The following is a 15,465-nucleotide window of genomic DNA, read 5'->3' on the forward strand; positions in this document are numbered from 1 at the left end:
AAAAAATAATAAGTTTTATGTAGGGCGGAATTTGTACAAAATTCCGTCCTTACAATTCGTAAAAATTTAAAATTCTATTGGTTATATATTTTCCTAGCTGTGGCTTTTTGGATTTGGGTCTTCCAAGATTCATTTCTCTGAAGTAAGTTTTTTAGCAACAGTAGTCATACATTTTGTAGCGTTTGAGAAGTAAGTCATGACCCTTTCGGATAGACCAATTATGTATCACACCCACTATTTTTATTTTCATAGTTCTATCTGCTGTGCCATTAAACTTTTTCTGCAGATTTTTTAAAATTGATATGAGTCATCTTCTTCATCGCTATTCTTAGAGTTATTCGTAGGAATATTAAAAATTTTAAATTTGTGATTTATTTATTCAATAAAAATACTTCTGAGAATACTAACGTTCTAGAAAGTTTCATTTTATGTAGAATTTAATGATAAACTCAATTCAGAAATAAAAAGTGAAAGTTTTTGTATCGTTTTTCTTCGAAAATTGATTTAATGTATTTTGGTGCGTATGAGTAACGTGAAGGACATGTGATTAATTAATTTTTTTTAATTACTTCTAAAATGAATATCACAGTGGAAATATTTATTTTTGAAGTAGAATTTATATATTAGTTTCAATCAAAAATAAAAAAAAATTTGTGTGGCATATTCCTTTTGTTTTTTTACTGAAAAATCGTGTGTATGTGTTTGGTGTGATATGAAGGATAAATAAATTTTTAAAAGTACTTCTAATTACAAAATCGTCCTGAAATTTTTGGGTTTTATGTAGAATTTTATTATTAATCGAAATCAAAAATATGATATAAGAATATATGTAGTGTATTCTTTGAAAATACATTCAATGAAAATGTAGTACGCATGCGCTTGATGTGTTTTGCGGGAGAAAAATTAAATAATAAATATTAAAAAATATTTCAAAAATAATGGTTTCCTGAAAATTTTTATTTCGTAGTAAAATTTAAAACTAAATCGAAATAAAATATAAAAAACGAAAATTTAAAAACTAGTTTTGAGAAATTTTTTTTTTTGAAATTTAACGGTTAATATTAGAACTTAAATATTAACAATTTTAATTGTTTAAACAATAAAAGCTCAATTAATTATCTTTAAAACGCTGTAAATCTCAAGTTTCTACCTTTTATAGAACTTGAGATATAGCCATTTGAAAATGTGTCTACTATGCCAATTCTCAAAACCCCATGGGTCTATATCTCCTAGGAAAAAAATCACAAAATTTTTTCTCGAGATACGGATCTTCTTATTTTATGAAAGGAGCTCATAAAATTGAAAAAAAATTTCAGCCAAATCGGAGATCATGAGGTCATTTTTTACCAAAATCCGTCCAGTTTGTAAAAGAATGACCCATATATCTTGTGATCAAAAAAGAACTTATTCGTTCTTTTTTTGAGTTCCTGGGCTTATCCAATCGGTAAATTTTTTTATTTTCACACTGGTAACACTATTATACACATTCTGTCAAAGCTTAATGCATATCGTACAATTAAGTTTTTGTTTGGCGTCTATACAAAGAAGTCCAAAAATCATAAAATCAAGCTTATGCTGACTGTTTTCTTCAATATTCAACAATATATAATTGATCAGGCATTGATTGTAAGTCAATAACTGATTTTATTTAAAATTTCTTAATTTTTTATACAAAATAAAATGCAACCATAATTAATTTTATAGTGCAAGATGTACAACAATTATTTAAATTAATTTATTATTTAATTCGCACAAATTGCTTACTAAGCAGTAGGTGCGAGAGTTTAATTTATGACCTGATTCTTAATATTTTGTTCATTTGCCAACATTATACTAGCTCTGGATTGATATTATGATTGATATTAAAGTAATTTGGGGCACCTTGAAATGTCGGCATCTAGCACAGGTAAGACCTTTAGACGTTTTGTTTAAAAGAAGGTAAACAATATTCTAAGGGGTGAGTTGTGGTCTGTGAGTGAGCTTGTGTTCTGTAGAGCCATTGAGCTCTACAACCATGGACTATACCTTCACGGGTAGAAGAAGAATAAACATGAACCATAAAATTGTTTTAATCAAATGTTCTAATGGCAATTACTTATTTATTAAAACGAATAATACATGTGAAGTTAATTTAATTTAAAGAAACAATTACAGAAGATGAAGTGTGTTGAAAAATAAACTCGAACCATAAAATTGTATTCCACAAATGTTCTAAATGCAATTACTTAATTTATTAAATCGAGTCATACATGTTAAGTTAATTTAATTCAAAGGAACAAATGGCAAAAAAAACAACAAAGTAAAAAGTCATAGCAAAGAAAAAAAAAGAAAGTCACAGCAAAGATATAGAACAAATAAAAGTGAAATTGAGTACATCAGCAACAACACCAACAACAGCAACAACACCAACAACAGTAGCAGCAATACAAATATTGTTTTATTTTTAAGACCAATAATTTGAAATAAATAGTCATGGTGTTTTTTTAAAACTAAAAGGGTATATTATTTTTGGGTGGTCTGTAGTGGAGAGCAACATCATTTCCACAGAATCCATCACGTTAATTGGATCCACCCAGGATCCATAACAATTATGATGGTTCTAAGCATAAGGTTTTTAAAAATTCACAAGTAATCTTGTCTTTAGTAAGTACGCTCAATTCATTCAAAAGTTGCGTTGGTCGTTTGTCCCTCAAATCGACTTCTGCGAGTAGTTTTTGCGTTTTCTTGGTTTCGCTTTCACAGTAGCGCTCAGAATGCACTTTTCAAATTACTATATTTACCTTCAGGTGGTGGGTTCAATACGGCATCAGATATTTGAACCAGGACATTTGACTCTATGGCTGCTACAACGGTGTTAAATTTTGAAGTGCCACTAGTAATTCCAGCGACAGTAGATTGGGCTTCAACTTGAGCAAGCCATATCTTCGCATGCTCAGATCAGAATGGCGGAACCTTGACGGCTACTCGATTTACCATATGGTTACTATCGTTTAGAGTAGTACTAATGCAAGCTGTTGGAGCAGCGTTTGATGTTGGGCTCGTGCCGTTGTTATCCGTCGCTATCTTTTCACTTGTAACGTAAATTTGTGTTAATTTTGTAATTTCATACGTCGCACAGTGGGGTAATTGACCCTGATTTTGTGGATTAATTCGAAAAATATATTTTGGATATCGTAGTCATATTTGATATTAGGAGAAAGTAGATAAAATTCTGCAACACTGGCTGATAAAATTAATGTTATATATATAACGGTATCTCTATAGCACGCTTCAGAATTTACATATTCATTGTTAAGCTGTGTCAAGAGTGCGCTGAACATTTTTTAGTGATTTGAAGTGCTAATTGAAATAAAATTTTATTTACAAGTAATTTTTGAATTATGGAACCTTCAAGCTCAGGTATTTTTCTTATATTTAAATGAATTTGCGATTACAGAATAAGTGTATAAATAATTAAAAAAAATTTATTTGTTATAGTCTTGAAATTACATGTATTTTCAGGAAATTAATAGACATAAAGTTATTTTTGCAGTAAAATGTACTAATAATTCCAATTTATATGTAAAGTATATATATTTGACTACCGCGTGGCAAAATATTAAGTTGCCCTTTAGTGCCTTTTCTGAAATATTCAGATTTTAGTGCTGCAATGTCTGCACCAATTTGCTCACTGTAATTGATAATTATTGTATGTAAGCGAACATTGTTGGTATAATGTGTTTGTTTCTTCTTGTGTTTTGTTCTGTTTTTGTAATAAGTAACAATAAAAGTGATGTCAACGTAATTTGCGAAAGGTAAAAGGGGACAAAAAATGTGATTTCTAAAAGTTATCTGATAATAAGAAAATTTATTCTCTTTATAGGAACCTTATCAAACACTATTTTCATTTCACGTCAGACGCTGTATGATATTATGAAAAACTCAGGGTTTGAAGAGAAATTTCAATTCTTAAAAAACGAAATTAAAAATCGTACTGGTGCGGCAGACGAAGGCACAAATTTGGAAGAGATTCTGAAAAATTTTTGTAGGCATTTTAAAATACCTTGGACAAAAGCACACATAGTAGAAGATCGCTTTCTCAAATTAAACCGTAATTGGTTAGATTCATCTATAGGATTTACTTCTTATAATAAATGAAAACGCGGTCGTAAAAAAACTACATTTAAAGAGTGTGATGTGTCCACTAGATACAAAAAGACCAAAATTCTACGAAAGAGTTATTCGCTGCCTATGCTTGCTTTTGCTACCAAGGTAAATTTAAAAGCTTCAGGAAATGTTGAGGGTTCTAAGTTGGTATACGAATTATCAACATCTTCACCAACAAGAGCAGTAAAGTATAAAAAAAACTTAACTGAATCAATGGAAAAAGGCAAGAAAATCACGAATGAAAAAGCGTTGGCTGTAATTGTTGATGCTCAGTTAAAGCGGCATCAATATAACATCATCAGGCAGGCTGCTCCAGATCGTTTTCCGTCATATTCATCGGTACAGTCAGCTAAAAACCTTTGTTATCCACATTCCGACTATATTAAAATAACTGAAACTTCGGCTGAAGTTAAGTTAAAAGCACTTCTAGTACTGTTACAAAATTCCGTTATTGTTACTTTATGCGAAAAAGAATTAGCAAGTTTTTGTTTACAAACTAAGTAAGGATTTGATGGAAGCTCTGGCCATACCTCATTTAAACAGGCCTTTCATGGACCAAATGCCAGCGATGTTTTTATAACATCATTTGTTCCATTAAGGTTACTTTGTGGTGACAAAATTATTTGGCAAAACCCGAGACCATCTTCTACCGGATTTTCCAGACCCTTTAAGATCTTTTTTAAAAAAGAAAGCGCAAGCGTTTGTAGAGAAGAAAAACAAATGGTTGAAGAAGAGGTTCAAAATATTGATAAGTCTATTGTGGTATTCGAAAACAAAACAGTTGAGGTGAGACATAGTTTTCTGTTAACAATGGTAGATGGAAAAGTATGCAATGCCTTAACTGAATCAACTTCAACTCAAAAGTGTTACTTATGCGGTGCAACTAGTGCAAAGTTTAATTCAGTTGATGAAATGATTGCTAAAAATATTGAAACTTCTAGTCTTAGTTTTGGGTTGTCGGTATTGCATGGTTGGATAAGGTTTTTTGAATGTCTACTGCATTTATCATATAAATTACCCATAAAAAAATGGCAAGCAAAGTCAGAATACGATAAAAAAATTGTCATGGAAACAAAGAGACGTATTCAAAAAGACTTTAAAGATAGAGCTGGTTTAATCGTTGATCAACCAAAACCTGGATTTGGTAACTTAAATGATGGGAATATAGCCAGAAGGTTCTTTCAAAATGCAGAGCTATCGGCTGAAATCACTAGTGTTGATTTAGATTTAATAAAAAGGATGCATATCATATTGATTGTTGTTTCTTGTGGCCATGAAATAGAAATTAAAAGGTTTCGATGTTTTGCACATGAAACTGCTAGACATTTTGTATCAAGAGGTCAAATCCAGCAGCTTTTTTGGGTTTTAGAGACTTAATAATGTCTTTTATTTCCTGAGCAGAAGCTGGAGGTATGCTTAATTCGCTGTCTAGTTTTAAATTAGCCGAAATATTCTCTTCAGCATTTTCTATTGTAAAAGTACTTCTAAGATATTCCAAAAAGACTTCTGCTTTCTGCTGATTGCTTTTTGCCCTATTATTTTTAAGTTTTAATGGCGAGAAGTGTGTCACTGGTCGTCTGAGGTTTTTTGTTGCCTTCCAGAGTGAGTAGTGTGAATTCTTTTCGCACGATAAATTGCCTAGAAATGTTTTGAAGGAGTCGTTTTTCAAACCTCTTATCCTTTGAGTCAACATTTCACAGGTTTTATTGAGCAGAGACTTATCTCCAGGAGATCTAGTCATTTGCCACTTCCGTAAAAAGTTTGCGTTTTTCGGTAACTAATTGCTTGATTTCAGTGGGATAGTTGCAGCCAGTAGTGACCTGCTTTACAACGGGAGTACTATTCCAAAAAGCTTTATGTATATTTTCTGTAAATTTTTCTATATCGCTTTCTAGTTGGTGTTCATCTTCAATGGGAATAACATGATTTGTCATTAGATGATTCGCAAGTGCTTTAGAAAGCTTCCAATCTGTGAATTTATTAGCCAGAAAATACGGGTTTTCCTTTTTTACTATAGAACTGCAAATATTTAAAAAGATTGGGTAATGATCTGAGTTCAGATCAGCTCCATCCTTAATTTCCTTAAAGCTTTTAGAAACTTTTCTTGAAATAAAAAAGTCAATAAGATCAGGTATCTTACTCTGATCTGTGGACCAATAAGTAGGTTTTCCCGTCGATATTATTTCACAACCAGATTGTTGAATATCTTTTAGAAGTTCCAAACCCTTAGTCGTAATAAGTCTCGAACCCCAAAAAGTATTTTTAACATTAAAGTTGCCATCAAGAATAAATTTATCTCCAAGAGCCTTTAACATTTCAATGTATTTTTCTTTGGCTATATTATGCCGCGGAGGGCTATATAAAGCCGCTATCATTAAAGGCTGGTGATCAGTTTCGATTTCAAATGATACTATCTGCAATTCAGAAGGTGTTAACTGAATTCCTTGGCGATGCTTAATATTGTTCCGGAGTATAATTACGTTACCTCCACGTGCACAATTATTCGGATGTACTGAGTTGTAAGTTGAGTAGTTTTTGAAATTTATGTAAGACGATCTAGTAAAATGAGTTTTGTCTATGAGGCAAATATCAATATTTTTAGTATGGAGCAAAAGTTCAAGCTCATCTTTGTGTTTTATAAGGCCGTTAGCGTTCCATAACATTATCCTTATAGCTTTAACCATCGTTTGGCTTTTTGGAGAGTATTTGAAGGGTTTTTTAAACGGTTTTCAATTAGCTTGTTTAATTTTTCTTGCTTATTTAATTTCTCCAAGACTTGCATAAGAATTGCATTTTTAGACTTCGGATTTGTGTTTCAAGTTTTAGTTATTTGTGCATAGGATTGCATTTTGGCTTCTGTTTTTAGACCGGACTCTGTCAACTCCATGTCTTTTACACTCTTGACTGGAATGTTACATTCATGCTTTCCGCTATTGGTTGGTTGCTTTTGATTTCTTTTAGCCGAGCTTCTTATCTCGTAGCTTTTGCAGCTCTTTTGCTACATCCCCAATAGCTTGCTGGATGATTTTCTCCACAATTACAGCGTTTTAGTGGCATTATTGGTGGTTTTTCACAATCAGATGTAGCATAATTTCCAGCATACTTTACACATTTAGGTTGTTTACCGCAATAGTTTTTGTGTGTGCAATTTTTACATTGCTGCAAAATTTTCAATTGTTTAACTGGTTTTACAGCCACTATCGTATTTGAAATTTTGGACATTTTATAAATTTTGTTTACGTCTTCAGACGCGTTGAACGAAACTAAAAACATGTTTAACGGTTTTTTAGTTTTCCATTTAAGTTTATTTACCGCTGAAATTGCATTTAAGCACTGCTTTTTTCGGTCTGTGACTACTGAGTCCGAGTCCCACGTATGATGCATATTTGCTATGATGACTTTAATCGGTCTTAGTTGCTTATTTTAATATGAATACCATGATCTTTTGGTGTCGGAAAGCATTTTTGTTAAGATCCTGTAGTCGTCAAGTTGACTTTGTAGACTCCATTGCTACGTAGTTTAACAGAGTTGTTCTTTTATAATGTTAACAATCTTTGCATACATCTCTCTATAATTGTGAACATGCGATACCATTATAGGAGGAGGGCGAGGTGTACGTTTGCCTAAAACAGTAACAGCATTACTATCGGGTTGTTCTGTCCTTTTGCAACACTTAATGTATATTTATTTGAACTTTAAGCTTTATTTGCTGTCTCTATCAGCTGTTTTCAAATGTATTTGTTTAAGAGTAAATAAAGTAATTCAAAAACCAAAGCAAAAATTCACTTTTTCACAAAAAAGAAATGAATATAATAACATATTATTTATTTATTTAACAGTCGGAAACTATTATTTGCATCTTCAAAATTGGTACCATTGCCGCTGTAAATATGATGTACTGAGCTACGTCTGCTTATCATTCATTTGAGTAATGATAAAAATCCTTGAGATGTCAGATCTGAAGTTAACTCAATGTGAATTGCATTTATTGCCAGCCGTACAAAAATAGCAATATACGTTTCATGCGTTTTAATTCCCCTGAATTGAGAGCATTCAGTGTGCAATGGCCCTGCATATTCCATGTCGCAGACCTTGAGAAATTTACTCTTGCTGTTGGTAAACTTCCCATTAATTGAAATTGTCCGTTTGCTTTTATCCAAAAATATTTTAAATATTTATTGATGCAAGATTTCACAAGACGATTGTCAATTTTAATCGTCTATGTATCGTATTAATATGCTCCTGATTGATTATGAGTTTGACCAAAGTACTTGTTGTGTATAAAATTATCGGATACTTTTGATTGTCAGATAAGTATGCATTTCTTAATATGCTGCCCACTCTTAGTACACATGCACTATCAACAAATGGGTTTAATGAACACAACTTATTACTTTTCATTAATTGTTTCTGAAGAGGTTTGCCGTCAGGTAATCGATCTTTCTTTCGGATTTCTTTCTTTGGCAAATATAAACGAATCTAAGGCAATATGCTGTCACACAAAGAAGTTTGTTTAATTAGGAAAAACGATTAATAAATTCTTCATCGTTGGGAATGTCCACGACGGTACATATTATAGTTTTTCTGGTTTCTGGAATAAGATTCAAATCTATTACTTCATCATTTTTTGGCCAATTACCTTCCACCATAATATATTTGAAATAAGGTTGTCACCATGGAATATCTGCTGGATTATCCTTTCTTGGAACAAATCTAAATTGCCCCTTAAACGTATCTTGAATGTACGATATTCTGTTTGCTACAAACGTAGTCCTATAGTAGTCCTATTACTATAGGTAATTTTGTTGTTCTTCTGGATGTAATTAATTAACTTACAGCTGTACATAACTTCAATCGGGCTAATGCACCTGCTTAATAGGCGCAACTTTGGTTTTTGATGCTATTAGGGATATTGTAACCTTTTCTGCATTGATAACCTTTGTATATACAACTGCAGCATATCCCGTTTCTGATGCATCTGCAAACCCATGTTGCTCGATTATACTATTCTCTGAGTGTTGTGTCCATCTTTTTATGGTATTTTTTTGAACTGCAGGCAATCGCAATTTTCCCATTGTGCCTGTAGATTAGGTAGGATCTCTGTATCCCAACTAATTCCTAACATCCACAATTTTTGTATCATAATTTTAGCCAACCAAATGGATGAAATAGTTTTCCAGCATCATTTAGAATTACTATTTTTGTGCGTTTTCAACTGAATGACATGATATTTATTTTAAATTCAAATTGATCCAGGTTAGGTCGTTGTTAAATTGCATCTCTAACTCTGGTTCAATGTGTTTTATCTGGATATGCGTCAACATTTTCGGTTCGTTTCATGCTTATTTTCTTAAATTGAAATCTCCCCTCTGTAATAGTTGGATCAATTCTTCTTGTACTTGTTTACATTCTTTAATTGTATTAGCGCCTCCCAAACAATCGTCTACATAAAATTTTTCATTTAAGATTTCACTTGCCAAAGGATAATTAATGCTCTCGTCTTCTGCAAGCTTCAACAAAGTTTTGATGGCAAGATATAGTGCTGATGCAGTACCATTTGTAATCGTTTTCAGTTTATATTTTTTTATTGGTTTTTTCTGATCATTTCTCCATAAAATTCGTTGAAGATCTGTTGTATCCGGTTTTCAGTGGGCGAAATGAACAATCTTAAACAATCTTCCCTAGGTACTTCCACCACCGCCAAATAAATAAATTTTAAGCCTTCATTATTATTTGATTTTTTTTTTTTTAACTTTTATTTTTTTTCTATATTCCAATCTTAAAACTAACGTAATTTTAAACTAACATAACATGATTTTTTTTTCTCAAACTTATTTCTCTTCATTTCACTTAATATTAATACAATTTTTTTTTTATCTTTTGTTTGTATTAAAATATCTAAAATTTTCATCTAATTCAAATTTTTATAATAATTAATAGTTCTACTAGTTAAATTTTTATACATTAACAAAACATTTGTATTTCTGTACACCCAAATTAAGAGGGGGTTTTATTGTTCTTTCTTTTTCTTTTAATATTACTGAAATTGCTTTCTCTATACTTTTACCTTTCTACTGGTCTCTTTGCTGTTGACATCAACTGGCGAAGAACCTGAAAGTTTACATTGCAACACAAAAATATATGGTAACCCCTTACTTGATTCTTTCTCTTAATTTCGGCCTACCTACTTTTTTTCCTTTTTTTTTTGTTAATAAATCTTAAATTTAATTTGAATATATAATAAAAATTTTTTTTTTCTTTCGATTAATTACATTGAATAATAACGAAATATATACATAATTCACTTAATCAAACTATATTAACAATTTTCATAAATAAATGGATATGTGCAATCATAAAATAAATGTAAATAATTCACTTAAATAAATAATTATATGTAATCGCAAAACAAATAAACCAATATCAACGTGTCTATCACTTGTGTACAGGAATTAAAATTAAAATTAAATCTAAACAAACTTCTTTTTTTATGTATGCCGGACAAGAACAATTCGTGATTAAGAAATTTAATGCGATTTATTTAATATTAACTAAACCAAGTGATAGTATAATGACAAAAAAAAAATTCTGTAGTGTACTTCTTATTTAATCTTTAAAGGTAATATTTATGGTAACACACGCGCAGTCGATACACGTTTATGAGATCATTTCTTTCGCCACCGTAATGTTTACTTTAATGAATCGGGCTGTAATTATATTGATAAAAGGGACTTATCTGTGAATCCTTCGGTGATGATATTATAGATGATTGAGTGATAATCTGATGTTATGTGGTTTACATAATTCTGGCGACTGATGATTGTAGCTGATGCTGCTCAAACGAACCGTTGCTGATGCCAACGTGTAATTTTTGCTGTACAGACGACTGGTGGCTTTCCTGATGTTTTAGCTGAGTCAGCAGAAAAATGTCCTTTCAAAGTCAATTGATTTAATTTGCACGAATTTCAAGGAAACAAAGTGTTCTTTACAAGTCCTGGATTTATTGATTTGATTATGTATTGATTTAATTTGCACTAATTTCCAGGGAACAAAGTGTTCTTCACAAGTCCTAGGTTTATTGCTCAATTCAACTTTTTTTTTTTGTTTTGCAAGACTTAGCTTCGTAATAATAATTTGCAATGATAAAATAAAATAAAAAGGAGTTCTCTAAGTTTTTTTTTTATATTTAACTCTTCTTTTCAACTTTTCAAAATTTTACAGAAAAAAATTCAAAATACAACTTTTTCAATTTCAACACAACTTTTTCAATTCCTTCGCGGCTAACTGACTGTTTAATAATCCCCGCAAGTCTGTTCAGTAGCTCTATATATTCAAAATTCTCTTAACAGCTACTCTTTGTTATTCTTCGGATCCGTTTTTGCTGTACTTTTGGCAGTTAACATTTCAGTTAGTTTTGCTTGCTGTTCGTTGCAATGCTCCTCCTTTCTCTTACGGTCTATACTCAATTCTCTTCTGTATAAACTCACCATCCCCTTTCTCTTTGCTTAACTCGAATTGTGGTGAGTATTTTTTCTTTCTCTAAACATTTTTTTTGTTTTTTCTAACATACCCATAGGCTACCATAACAAATCTTTATCATTATGATGAATCAGTATTTGCCGACACATTTTTTCAATGTCAGCCGTAAAAATTATTTTAAACATTCTTCACTTCAATAATGGAATGAATAAATCCTTTTGTAGCGTTGGGGCTGTCATCATAATACTGTTGATGTTATTTTTGCGGACGCATCAAACATTACTTGAAGTTTTGTAGTCGTACTATCTTCTTTAATTACTGTATGATGCGGCAAGTAGTATACCTTTGTTTGTGGTTTCTCGTTAACTTCTTTTATGTGCTTAAGCTTTATGTACTCTTGCATAAAGATCACATATTCTTACTTTAGTGCTGAATTCTTATCAAGCCGTTCTTCCTGTGAAAAAAAAACCATTTCAATGCCATCCTTCTGGACTCACCTAACATTTCTCGATAATTTTTTCAGCAGTAACCTAACGATGTATCGTCCTGTTTTATCGCGGGTGCAAGTTGAATAATAATGTCGCTCACAACGCCTTTTTTCTACTGTTCTATTTGCCAAAATCATTTTAAAAAGTCGTCGTTGTTGCTGCAAGCCATGGCGCATAGCAATATTTTTTTTGTGATTGTACGCTCTACATCTAAAGGCCCTGATAATATCCATCCAAATAGTGTGTTTCGAGCCATTGGAGAGTTGTCTGGCCCTTTTATTAAATCTTCTTTAAACACTTCTGGTAACACGTTGGTTCAGCATACCAATGGTCTGCTAACTGCAATCCATATGTGACCATTTTCTTGGCAAGAATTGTGCATTCGGCATTTTCGATGTGATTTTTAGCAACACTATTGCTTCGATATAACAGCTCTTTTTCTCATTATGTATAAATTGAATTTCTAAAGAGCATTTGGCTATAACGCTTGCTGTTTGCCAGTTGATACCTTTTACTTGAGTTTGATAATTGGTCAATGGTGTTCTGATTGATCTTGCTAATTTTTCTGTTAATATACAAGATTGTGATCCTTGATCAAGAAGCGCTAGTACTGTATTGAGTTGTTTTTACGTCCTTAGAGTTGCCATTGCTGTTGCTAGTAAAATAGTTTTTCCTTTTTGGATGTTGTACGACTCTGCCACTTCGGTCTCCGTGGTGTTCTTCAATGTTGGCATCTTCTGTTTATTTATGTTGTTTGTGAATGTTGATTTGCCCATAACTTACTCATGAATAATTTGGTGGTTTTTTTTGTCGCATATTACACATCTTTGTTTACTTAAGCACAACTTACTAAAATAACCACTCTGAAGGCAATTGAAACATAATTTGGCACTCATAATCTATTCACGACGTCCCGACACATTCATGTTCAGAAACTTTGAACATCGAGTTAATTGGTGGTTCCCATTACACACCGAACATAGCGTATGTATTGTAGTTACATGCGTTTTTGTGTTTACAGCTGTTGGTCGAAAATTATTCTTATTTTCACGATTTGTGCCACGAGTTGCCTCTAATCCTCTTGCTCTGCTCTCAATAACCTCGTATAAATTGCTCAATTTTGCTATTTCCGTAGATGCTCATCTTGAATGTTGATATAATTTTCTGGTTTCACCATCTAATTTTGGAAACAGTATTTATATTATTAGTGGATCCCAACTTGACATGTCCACATTCAAGTTACGTATACCATATAACACCTCTCTAGAAACAACCATTAATGTTTTTAAGCCCTATGCATTCACGCTTCTTACAGCTCTGAGCAACAAATTTATTGATAAGATTGTCCACAAATATTGCTGGATTGTTGTACCTTTGTCTTAGTAGTTCAACTGCCGCTGTATTAATTATTCGCTGTTTTTGTTAAATGATTAATGAGTCTGGTTGCTTCTCCCCGCAAACTTCCTTTTAAATACTGCATTCTTTCGACATCCACCAGATTATTGGATTTTATTAGGTTTTATTAGATTTTGTTGCTCTAACCGGTCGAACAACTTCCAAAATGGACACTACTCTTCATATCTGCCGTTAAATATTGTTACGTTCAACGGTGGAAGTTTGATATTGTTACTTACGGGTGTTTTTGTTTCTGAAACGATTTGACTGCGAATGTACAGTTCTTCTTGTAACTGAATATATACTCCTTCGTATATCGATTCCAGTTAAATGAAATCTCCATGGTCTATTGCATCATTGCTGAGCAGGTATTCATCGTGTAATTGTGAGATCTTTGCCCAACAATTCAATAGTTTTTCAAACTTAAACTGTATCGTTTCAATACTTTTCGTTAAGTCTATTGTCTCTTTGATCTGCAAGAGACTTGTACTTAAGATTGCTAAACGCTTGTTCGTAATATTACATGGCTGGATGGTGAGTTTGTCATTGCTTCTTATATCTTGATGCCTTGATGACCGAGGTTCCTCTTGCTCTCTTATAACTTGATGCCTTAAAAATCGATCTTCCTTTCTTTGTTGCATTTGCCTTATTATTTTCAATTCATTATTAAATCGATTTTTGGTTTCATCCCGTCTTTGTTGTACCTGGGCCCTGTTGCACCAACACTTTTCACTTTTCACTTTGCAAAATTTATGAGTGTCTTTTTTTTGCAAAGTAAAAGTGAAAAGCGTTGCACCAAAGACTTAACATAATTTACTTTGCACTTTGCAAATAAAAATTTGACTGCAAAGTCTTTGCATAAAATGCAAAGCAAAGCGTTGCACAAAAAAATTAGATCACTTTCATTTTGTATTGGTTTTTGAAAGCATTTCGTTTCTGTATGTATACTTGTTTTTTGTTTGTTTCATATTTTGATGCTATGAGTACATGATTTATGCATAGTATGTACTTATGAGTTTAATTTTTGTTTAAAATAAAAGTTTTTAAAATAATATTTTATTTTAATAATTTATATTATTACAATTTGTAATATTTGTATAATTTTAGTACAATTATATGTTATATATTAATACAAAACACAAAATTTTTGTATATGATTTCTTTTATTGACATTGAATCGTAGATAAAGAAGTTGTGTATATCCATAGAGACAATTTTTATGCTTTTAATTTATTTTGCTGTTTGAAAAGTTATAGAAAAAGAATTTATATGTAAGGAGTATGAGTATGAGTTGTTTTAACAACAATTATATTGAAAAACAAAGTTAACAAATATAATAAGTTGCTTTTATATAAAAATTTAGTTGAAAATCTGTCATTATTATTTAATTTTAAAATATTATAAGTTATTAAAGTATTGTTTACTTGTCGCTGTGTATTATCCTAATACAAAAGAAACCTACGCATAAAGGGCCTAAATTATTGATTTTATTTAGAACATTTTTCTTAATTTATACAAAATTACCTTAAAACTAACTTAACTAATTTTACTATCAACGTTAAAATAATATGTTGTCTGTTATCACTAATTTTAGTGAACTATATTATTTTTAATTACATTTCAAACAAGGTTCAAAAAACGACGCAAGTCCAGGCACTTGTGATTTTTTCTTCTATTGTCTTTAGAAATATATTTTTATTATCATAATTAGATACGAATAATTAGATATTTAAAAATGTTACAATGTTAGCTATTATAGGATATTTTTTACCCATGTTTTTTCTTAGTTCATATTTCGGAGAATTTGAACGATAACAGACTTATAATAATAATAAACTGATCATTATAATAAATAAGTGTTCATGCTTAAACAATAATTCACATAAAATATTTATATTACATGTATTATAAAGTTTTTTTAGAAACTGAACTCTTATATTCACAATTTAAAAGTATT

The sequence above is a fragment of the Teleopsis dalmanni genome, chromosome 1 (assembly GCF_002237135.1).
Source record: "Teleopsis dalmanni isolate 2A chromosome 1, ASM223713v2, whole genome shotgun sequence".
Classification (NCBI taxonomy): Eukaryota; Metazoa; Arthropoda; class Insecta; order Diptera; family Diopsidae; genus Teleopsis; species Teleopsis dalmanni.